We start from the raw sequence: 9,354 nt of genomic DNA, 5'->3' as shown, positions 1-9,354 counted from the left end.
GCATTCTCCACCAAGTTAACCCATTTTGCTTAACTCTGGATTAAGGTTTGGCTTACCTACTAATGGGATAGATTAGGTGTCATCATGACTTAAAAGCGGGTTATGACAAGGTTAGATATAACAAAGCTTTGGAGCAATCTAAGAGAATAAATTAATTAGTTAGCTAGAGTTCATTTGAGACAATAACACTAGAAATTACAACACCTGGTGGAGAATTATATTTGTGATAAGAAAAGATTATGGATAGATTGAGATTAATTTGGTGAGATTATAGTAAACATATTCAGAGTTTGTCCCGACATTTGGTGAAGTCATCATCCTAGGTTTTTTACTGTGGAAACAACATCGTCAATCACTTTATTATCTGAATATTGTTGTTTTCTTTTATTTTTTCCTAATAGTGCAAACAAAAATCAAATCACATCTATTGTATCTCGTCATGTTGATTAAATTGATTTAGTGATATTGAAATGTTATAGGTAAATCTTATCTCTCTCTCGGATTCAAATTCTCTTTATTATGATGGTTCTACTTTTTTCTTTTGAAGATAATAGGACTGTAATATTGTTCTAATATAAGAATTTTGTAAGATGGTTTTAATATTATGGATAGTACCCTTGAAGAAAGTGAACTAATGGAATAAGATGGCACTCTATTGGAAGAGTTCAGAGTAAAACATGAACAACCTAACCATCTAGAATTTGATAACGACAATATAGAAAAAATAGTATACAAGTGTCAACCAAGTAACTTGTTGATGAATCTTAACTGCCCCTAGTTTGTGTCTTGAAAATAAACTGGATGAGCCAACAGTTTTTATGTTTGAGTTCATTTATACCTTGTTCCAAATGGTTTTCTACATTGTGTTCTAACAGTGAAATGAGAATGGATACTTACGAACATAAAAAGGAGTCAAGGGAAGTTTATTCCGGCAAATTCTGCCTTAGTACAAGTAGGCTTAATTTATTCTTCAGCGTCATTTCCGATATAAAAATAGGAGAAAAATTAGTGTGTACCTTTGTATGTTGTAGCGGAAGGAGTTGATTTTACTACTGAAAGAATCTACCCCAAGTTTGCTTTGAATCTTTTTGAATCAAAGTGTGATTATTATGGGCTAAATGTCTCCTGGGTGTAATTTTTATATGGAGTATGAAAGAAAAATTTTCTTTCTGTATCAATTTTCTTTTGACTACTTTTCATCGTCCTCTATCTATTTTTCTTCAAAGGAAGTACTACCTTTAATATAAGGAACTTGTGAAATATTTTCACCAATTAAATAATTGTTCCCTCTCTTTTTAAAAGTAATCCCAGCTTCTTATATGGAAGTTAATCTTATCCTTTCTTCAAAAAACAAATGGGTAGGGTCAGGTCGATCCGCATGGGCGACCCATGAAAAAAAATATAACATCTCTCACTTCACATGTGATGGATAAGATCCAAACCAGTACAACATAAACCAGGCATCCATTTCATACGACAAAAAGCTTGTGTGGCCTGTTAGCATCAAATGCTTTACCTATAAGGTTTTACAAGCTACAAGTAGGAATCCAATCACATACGAAAAGGATCCACTACTAATTTGAGGATACTAATACTCACAATACCCCAGACATCATTCACTACTTCAGTAGTTACTTATCAAATCCCTCATCCTTTTAAGAAGGTGAAGTCGAGTTCATGATTAACTTTACATACACAATTACACTTGACTCCTATATGGTTAGTGTAATAGACGACTTGTGTCGAAAATTTAAAATATTCATTTTAATCGTCTTTTCTTTGTACTCGAATCTATCTATTCAAAATCAACTGCTTTCCTAGACATGCACTACATTGTCGAATCTCTCATGGATATTAGTAATATGCTTATGTAGCATCAATGATTGAAACTTTAAGAAACAGTGAAATGTCAAAGGGTATTTATGTGAAAATTTAAAATAACTTTGAGGGTCTCACATAATAAAGAAATAGGGATTCATTCTCATTAACCCATAGGTCGCTAAGCACACATGGTATGAAACACGAGCTACGATGTTCTCACCTAATATTGGTGTGTGTGTCTCCATATTTTTAATCATTCAACATCATATAGATCTAGATCTAGACATCTCTAAATGTCTAACCTGAGTTTCTTTCTTTAATAATCCTCAAATACATATTCTTAGAGAAACTCACATCTAGCTATACAAAACAAGTCACAATCTGATGATGGAACTTATCTCTTCACGTTCCTTGATGTAAGAGGTGACTGCTCGTTTGAAAGAACCAATCTCGCAACTTGTTCGACACGCTATATCAATAAAATATATTTTCACATGCATATGAGATTGACCATAAATTCAAGACTCTTATATTGATAATAATTACAATCAAGTCATCTTACACTATAGAAACATAATCATATCCTACGTAATCCTAAAGCCATAACATGTGTATCAAACAACTCTCTAGATATCACCTTTGTAAAGGGATCAACTATCATTGCTCGTGTGTAATGTATTGTAAATTTATTTCTCCACTTGCTACTATGTCTCTCACAAAGTTATACTTAATGTCAATACGTTTGGTCTTGCTGTGATATTTATGATCCTTCATATATGTGATAGCCGCTTGACTGTCACAATATAAAATCCTGGGACCCTTAGAATTATTTGCGATGTACAAATTCTCAAAGAATCTCTTCAACAAATAGCTTTTTGTACTACAGATACACAAGCCACAAATTTGGATTCCATAGTTGGCTGGGTTGTGCAAGTTTATTTCTTACTTTTCCATGAAATTGCACCACTATTTAGTAAGAAGGTATAACCGAAGGTTGATTTTCTATCACATCGGTCACCAGCCTAGTCAACATTTGTATAACCACGTATGGATAAATTGGATCCACTATAGCATAGAGAATAATCAATAGTTCACTTTAGGTATTCGCATATTCTCTTTACTCTTTCTAATGATCTCTTCCAAGATTGGATTGATACCTGCTAACCGGACCTACAACATAATAAATATCTGGGCGAGTACACATCATAGCATACATCAAACTCCCTACTGCACTAAAATATGGTACTCGAGACATGTCTTTTTTTTTTCAGTATTTGGACACATTTCAAGGCTTGAAGTTTCACCTCTTGCTATATAAGTATCCATGGATTTGCAACTATTCATTCAAAAGTGTTTCAGAATTTTCTTTATGCATGTTTCTTGAGAAAGACTCAGAAATTTTTTGAAATGATCTCTTTGGATTTTAACACCCAATATATAGTCTTATTCACCCATATCTTTCAAGTCAAATGACTTTGAAATCCATGACTTAACATCTTTCACATACTCCAAATTATTTTCAGCTAATAAAATATCATCCACGTAAAGTGAAAGAATCACAAACATTTCATTGGACTTTTTCACATAAAAGCAATGGTCTTCATCAATCTTGGTGAAATCAAATGAAACCACTTCCTTATGAAATTTCAAGTACCACTGCCTTGAAGACTGCTTTAGGTCATATATTGATCTGCTTCCCAAGTGGCTTCCTCAATAGATTGATTCTGCCAAAGAACTTGAACTAACAAAACTTTTTTATTCCTTAGTCTACAGATCTGACAATCAAGGATCTCAATAGGGATTTCTTCATGGGAAAGGCTCTCCTTAACATCCGCATCATCTAAAGGAATAACTATGGCTGAATCACCAATACATTTCCATAGCAAGGAAACATGAAATACCGGATGTACTGGTGCTAAATCTGCAGGCAACTTTAGCTAATAAGCTACCTTCCCAAATTGACTCAAGATTCTACATGAAACAATATAAAAGGGACTAATTTTCCCCTTCTTTCCAAATCGTTTCACTACCTTTATAGGAGAAATCTTTAAATAGACCAAATCGCTAACCTCAAACTCAAGATCCCTTCTCCTCATATCTGCATAAGATTTCTGATGGCTTTGGGATATCTTCAGCCTCTGTCAAATCAATTGAACTTTCTCCATTGCATTAAACACTAAATTTGGTCCTATCAAAGCAGCTTTACCTACCTCAAACCAACCAATAGGAGATCTACATCTCCTTTTATAGGGAGCCTCAAACGGAGCCATCTGAATACTGGAGTGGTAACTATTATTTTAGGCAAACTCAATCAAAGGTAAGTGGTCATACCAACTACCTTTAAAGTCAACTACACATTCCCTCAACATGTACTCTATGGTTTGAATAGTCCTCTTCTCCTGACCATCTATCTGGGGATGAAAGTTGTACTGAGATGAACTTGGGTACCAAGACCTTTTTGAAAAACCTTCCAAAAGTGAGATGTAAACTGAGTACCTCTATCTGATATGATAGAAAATAGAATCCCATGAAACTTAACCAACTCCCTAATATAATGTCTGGCATAATCCTCAGTTAAGTAAGAAGTATGAACTGGGAATAAATGAGCTGATTTGTTTATTCTATCCACAATGGCCCATATCAAATTATGCTGACGATGTGTATGAGGAAACCATTTCACAAAATCCATATTCACCACTTTCCACTTCTAAATGGGGATGCTGAGCTCCTGCAATGTACCACTAGGCCTTTGGTTCTCAACCTTGACCTGCTGACAATTAAGGCACTTATCCACAAACTCTGCAATATCCCCCTTCATACCACTCTACCAATAGATTTCCCAAAAGTCATGGTACATCTTAGTGGCTCTTGGATGGATAGAGTATCGCGTACCATGCGCTTCTGGAAGTATTCATTTTCTCAAGTCATCAACACATGGAACACATAATCTACCCTGACAACAAAGCACACCATCTCCTCCTTGGGATTAAACCTCAACCTTCTGATCTCTAACTGTCTCCTTCAACTTAACCAAACTAGGATCTTTGTCTTGTTTTTCTTTCACGTCGGTAACCAAGGAAGATTTTGAACCATTCTGAACCCATACACTACCTTTAGCTGAATCAACCAACTGAACAACTAATCTAGCAAACTGATGAACCTCACTAAATAACTTCTTCTTATCCTCCTCAACATGAGCAACACTACCCATAGATTGAAGATTTAACATAAAATTCAATTGATCATGACATGGGAATTACAATACTTAAAGCATGAGATGACTCATCTTACTTGAAAACACTTGTAACCATAACTTGAAATTGAATTAACAAGAGATTCATGGATTTCTTTCAGCAAGAACATGTACAAGCTCATAATTTAACACAAAAGAGGGTTTTGGGCTCCATGGGTGAAAGAAATCCGTGGAAGAATATCCCACATACCACACTATATGAATTCCTGAAGATTCCGAGGGAATTTCTTGAACTTGAAGCCTGGGTTCCTTGATTTCTTGTAAAATAGTTAGGGTTTGTTCTTTGGATAAAAGATGGTTTTCTTGAGAGGATTCATGAGTAAAAGGGCAAATAATGCTCCTTAGGGACCCTAATTTCATGTTATGGACAAATTGGGTGAAGGGAATTTACCCAAATACCCTTAAATGACAAGAAACAAAAGTTGGATGGAAAAGGGAGGGGGTGACGCGGGCTCTAGAGCGGCAGACAACCCCGGGCAGTGCCCGCCTTAGAGCAGGGAACTAACCCGAGTGGCGCCTTCATTACCCCATCTAACTGGAGGGGGCGGTGCCTGTCTATCTTGGTGGTGCTTTTATTTTAATTTTCCAAACATACCCTTACGCTCATCTGAAAATTCCAAAACTCACCCGAGGCAAACTTTGAATAACCCCGATCATGAATCAACTCAAAAATCAACGTTTCGAGGTTGGGAAGTCCAAAATAAAATCATTGAAGTTTAGGAGTCTTCAAAATGACTAAGTCCTCAACACTTAGTGAAATTTCTAAGTCTTGGACCCCCTTCTACATGAAATCATAAGTTGTATTGAGCTAGGATCTTATGGGGTATTACAGGTGTATAAAGAGTAGTTAATTATTTGATAATGTCTTTTTCAATAGACAGTTCCTTAAACTATTTTGACAAATATTCATGACCTCTATCGATTCTTAAAGCCTTTATACTTTCATCTAATTGATTCTCAACATCATTCATATATCTTTTGAAGCATTCAGGTGCTTCAGATTTATGAGATATCAAATAGACATAACTAAAGTGCATGAAATCGTTAATAAATATAATGAAATATAAAGCATCAGACCTTTCCCTCACATTCATTGGACTACAGATATCAGAATGAATTAATTGCAATGGGAATTCAGCTCTTTTAGCCTTCCCAAATGGTTCACGTGTAATCTTTTCAACGAGATAATTTTTACAAGTTGGCATTTTAATTTCGGAGAAAGAACCTAGATGTCCTTTCTTTGTCAATCTATTCATTCGATCTTATCCTATACGACCCAATCTAGCATACCATATAAATATATCAACATCGTTATCACTAGAATAACATGGCATTACACAATGGACAACATAGTAGTCATAAGTGTAAGGATTACAATCTGAAATAATAAAATAATCATAACGATGTCCAAAACCATAAAAACATTATCTAGAGTTATTCTTACATGATTGCGACTAAAAAATAAATGAAAACTAATATCTAAAAGAACAGACACATACACTAAGTTTGATTGAATCTCTGGAGCATATAGGACGTCATGCAACATCAAAGACCAGCCCCCACACTAGTCTACTTTGTAAGTGCCTATTCTTTTGACTTTAAGTCTTGCATTATTTCCTACACAAATCCACCTTGGTCTAAGTGAAACTCGACAGAACTCCACAAATTATTCTCGATCTCGACTCACATGGTCAGTGGCTCCTGAGTCTACAATCCACATAGGATAAGATTCAGTTAATAAAGCAGTGCTTGAAACATATGTAGCACTTAAAGTTTCATTTATAAATGCTACCTTTTTCTGCTCAGGACATTCACGAGCAAAATGCACCAGAACTTGACAATTGTAGTACTTTATCTTGCTCTTGTCTCTCTTCTTGAAAAAAATTTTCCTTCTTGAAATTTGACTTGTTTTTTTTCTCATAGGGTCCTTCTTCGGTCTCTTTATCCTTCCCATTATTTTTTCAGTTTTTCTTGCACTTAAAGTTTGAAGATTTCTTTTCACTTGATTCTGCCATAAAGGCATTAGAAGTAGCTTTAGCATCACCAAGCCACTCATCTTCAAGTTCAACATGATGGGCAATATTAAAAAAAGTTTTGATGTTATCATTGTTGGTTAAGTTGACCTTTAAGTGTTCCCAACTGTTAGGAAGGTATCGAATCACTGCCTAAATCTACTACTCATCCGAGAGAACATGACCAGCACTTTTAGCTGAGCTATCATGTTAGACATCATCCTAAGGTGCTGTTTGATGTTTTGATCAAGATGTTTCTTGCAAGTGTCAAATTTGATAGTCAGTTGTCTGATAAGGGTGACAGAAGTACCCCCATATGTTCCTCGCAAGTATGTCCATATATCATTAGTAGTAGGAAATTCCTCACACTCATGAATGAGGTCATCAACCACAAAACTCACAATGATTCCATATGCAATGGAATCAACCTTTTTCTAAGCCTTATAATCTTCAAGGTCTTTTCGGTGTTGTGCAATATTTCTCTCTTCTGGTAGACATAAGACATGGTTAATACCTTCAAGAGCATTTTGCTCTTCCAGCACATACCATATTTTACTACTCCAAATAGCATAATTGTCACCATTTAGTTTTTCTCCTTTTTTCAAGTCGGCAATTATGCTTTTTGATGCCATGTTTGTTATTAAGAGACAATCACACAAGTATTTTATCAATTATGCATGCAAATGACACACTTGAACAAATCATTTCCCATAAAGGTTTCATGTTTAGTGTAAAATTGAAAGGACACTTAAGAATCCAATTATCATCTACGAAATAAACACTTGATCAAAATTAGAAATTAAAATTTTTAATTTGTATTAGAATGATAGCTTTCAATTAAGTATTTATAAACTCGAATAAATGAATGAAATTCATATAGAAGGAGAGAAACAACCTAATATATTTATAATATAAAGTTAATAAAGAACTTCAAGTTACATGTCAATTTAAAGATAAAAGTCATCCCACAAATACTTGAGACGACTTATGTACACCTAAAAAGGCTCTCTAGGACAAAATCTTGGTAGGCATTAATTAATCTCTCGCCTCAAGGATCACGGAGAGAATTTTCTTAAATAGCTAATGCTTCCCAATGCGAGATTTCTACATAATTTTCTGCATCTACACGTTTTAATTCAAATAAATTAATAAAATTAGCAACCATAATACTAGGTGACATCTTAAAAGGCTTGAACTCTTTTAGTTTCTTCTCTCTTTTCCTTCTATAGCCCTCTAATTCTGTAACAAATTTTGTGTCGTCCTGGGGACAACATTTCATATGATCTCACGACCTCAAAAACATGTCCTTCGATAGCGTGCTCTTCCACTTTATCTCTTTGTTCGATATCCAGAACTCTCACTTGGAGTGATTCGAGTTTGTTTCCGTTCAGCCATGTCTGGAATAGGAACAAAGAAACAATAAAAATGGTGGAACCACTCAATGTGACCTTTTATGTCACAATGTATCATAGAAGGCAAAATCAGTTTAAGAAAATTTAGGAATTAATTAAGACAAAAATATCAAGCCTAATTCATATACTTATTTAAGCCACTTTAATAGTTTCATTTAATAATTATAAATACTTATTCTTAATCAAAAAAGAGAAGTTGTGGAACATTTAGAGGAAATGAATAAAAAGCAGTACTAAAATTATTACACTTTTTTCTAGAAAGCACTTTCTCTAGACTATTCTTGTGTATGTGTACAGCACCACAAAGTCAAAAAGCCTTTCTCTTTTCTTTACTTTATTAACAAAGAGAAAAAAAAGAGTACACTGTTAATATACTTCTTAATTTCTTCCACAAGTCCCCCCTTTTTTATTATGATACAAAGTTCTTTGACAGTTCTATGGAGAAACGATGGAAAAAGAAAAATGATCAAATCTAAAATGTATTTATAGCGTTTCCCCCCACAAATCAGGGTTGGTATTCCGATTTACGTCGAATTCATACTCCCCCATTTTTTTCTAACCATCTATGCTCTCTAACAGGTATTTTCAAGTTCTTTAACAATTAATTTCAAGAAATTTTCTCACTTGATACCAAGAAATTACTATTCAATTATTTCAAGAAATTTTTTCACTGTATCAATAAATTACCATTCAGAAATGGAGCATTTTAAACCTGACTTTGATGTCATTAATATAAAAATAGGAGTAAAATCAATGTGTACCTTAATATGTTGCAGCAGAACGAGTTGATTTTGCTATCGAAAGAATCTGCCCCAAGTTTATTTTGAATCTCTTAAAATCAAAGTGTGATTATAAC

General features: G+C 34.3%; 1 long non-coding RNA gene across 1 annotated transcript; it reads right to left on the bottom strand.

The window, feature by feature from the left end:
* Positions 1–8,006: 8,006 nt before the first annotated feature.
* Positions 8,007–9,354, bottom strand: LOC124889524. Its single transcript, XR_007048585.1, has 2 exons — positions 9,260–9,354; positions 8,007–8,483 (listed from the first exon to the last, which is right to left on the bottom strand). It is a non-coding gene; the product is annotated as an uncharacterized LOC124889524 (long non-coding RNA).

The sequence above is a fragment of the Capsicum annuum genome, chromosome 12 (assembly GCF_002878395.1).
Source record: "Capsicum annuum cultivar UCD-10X-F1 chromosome 12, UCD10Xv1.1, whole genome shotgun sequence".
In the NCBI taxonomy this organism is placed as follows: Eukaryota; Viridiplantae; Streptophyta; class Magnoliopsida; order Solanales; family Solanaceae; genus Capsicum; species Capsicum annuum.
The sequence above is the reverse complement of the archived record's forward strand: the minus strand, read 5'-3'. Positions and strand labels throughout refer to the sequence as shown.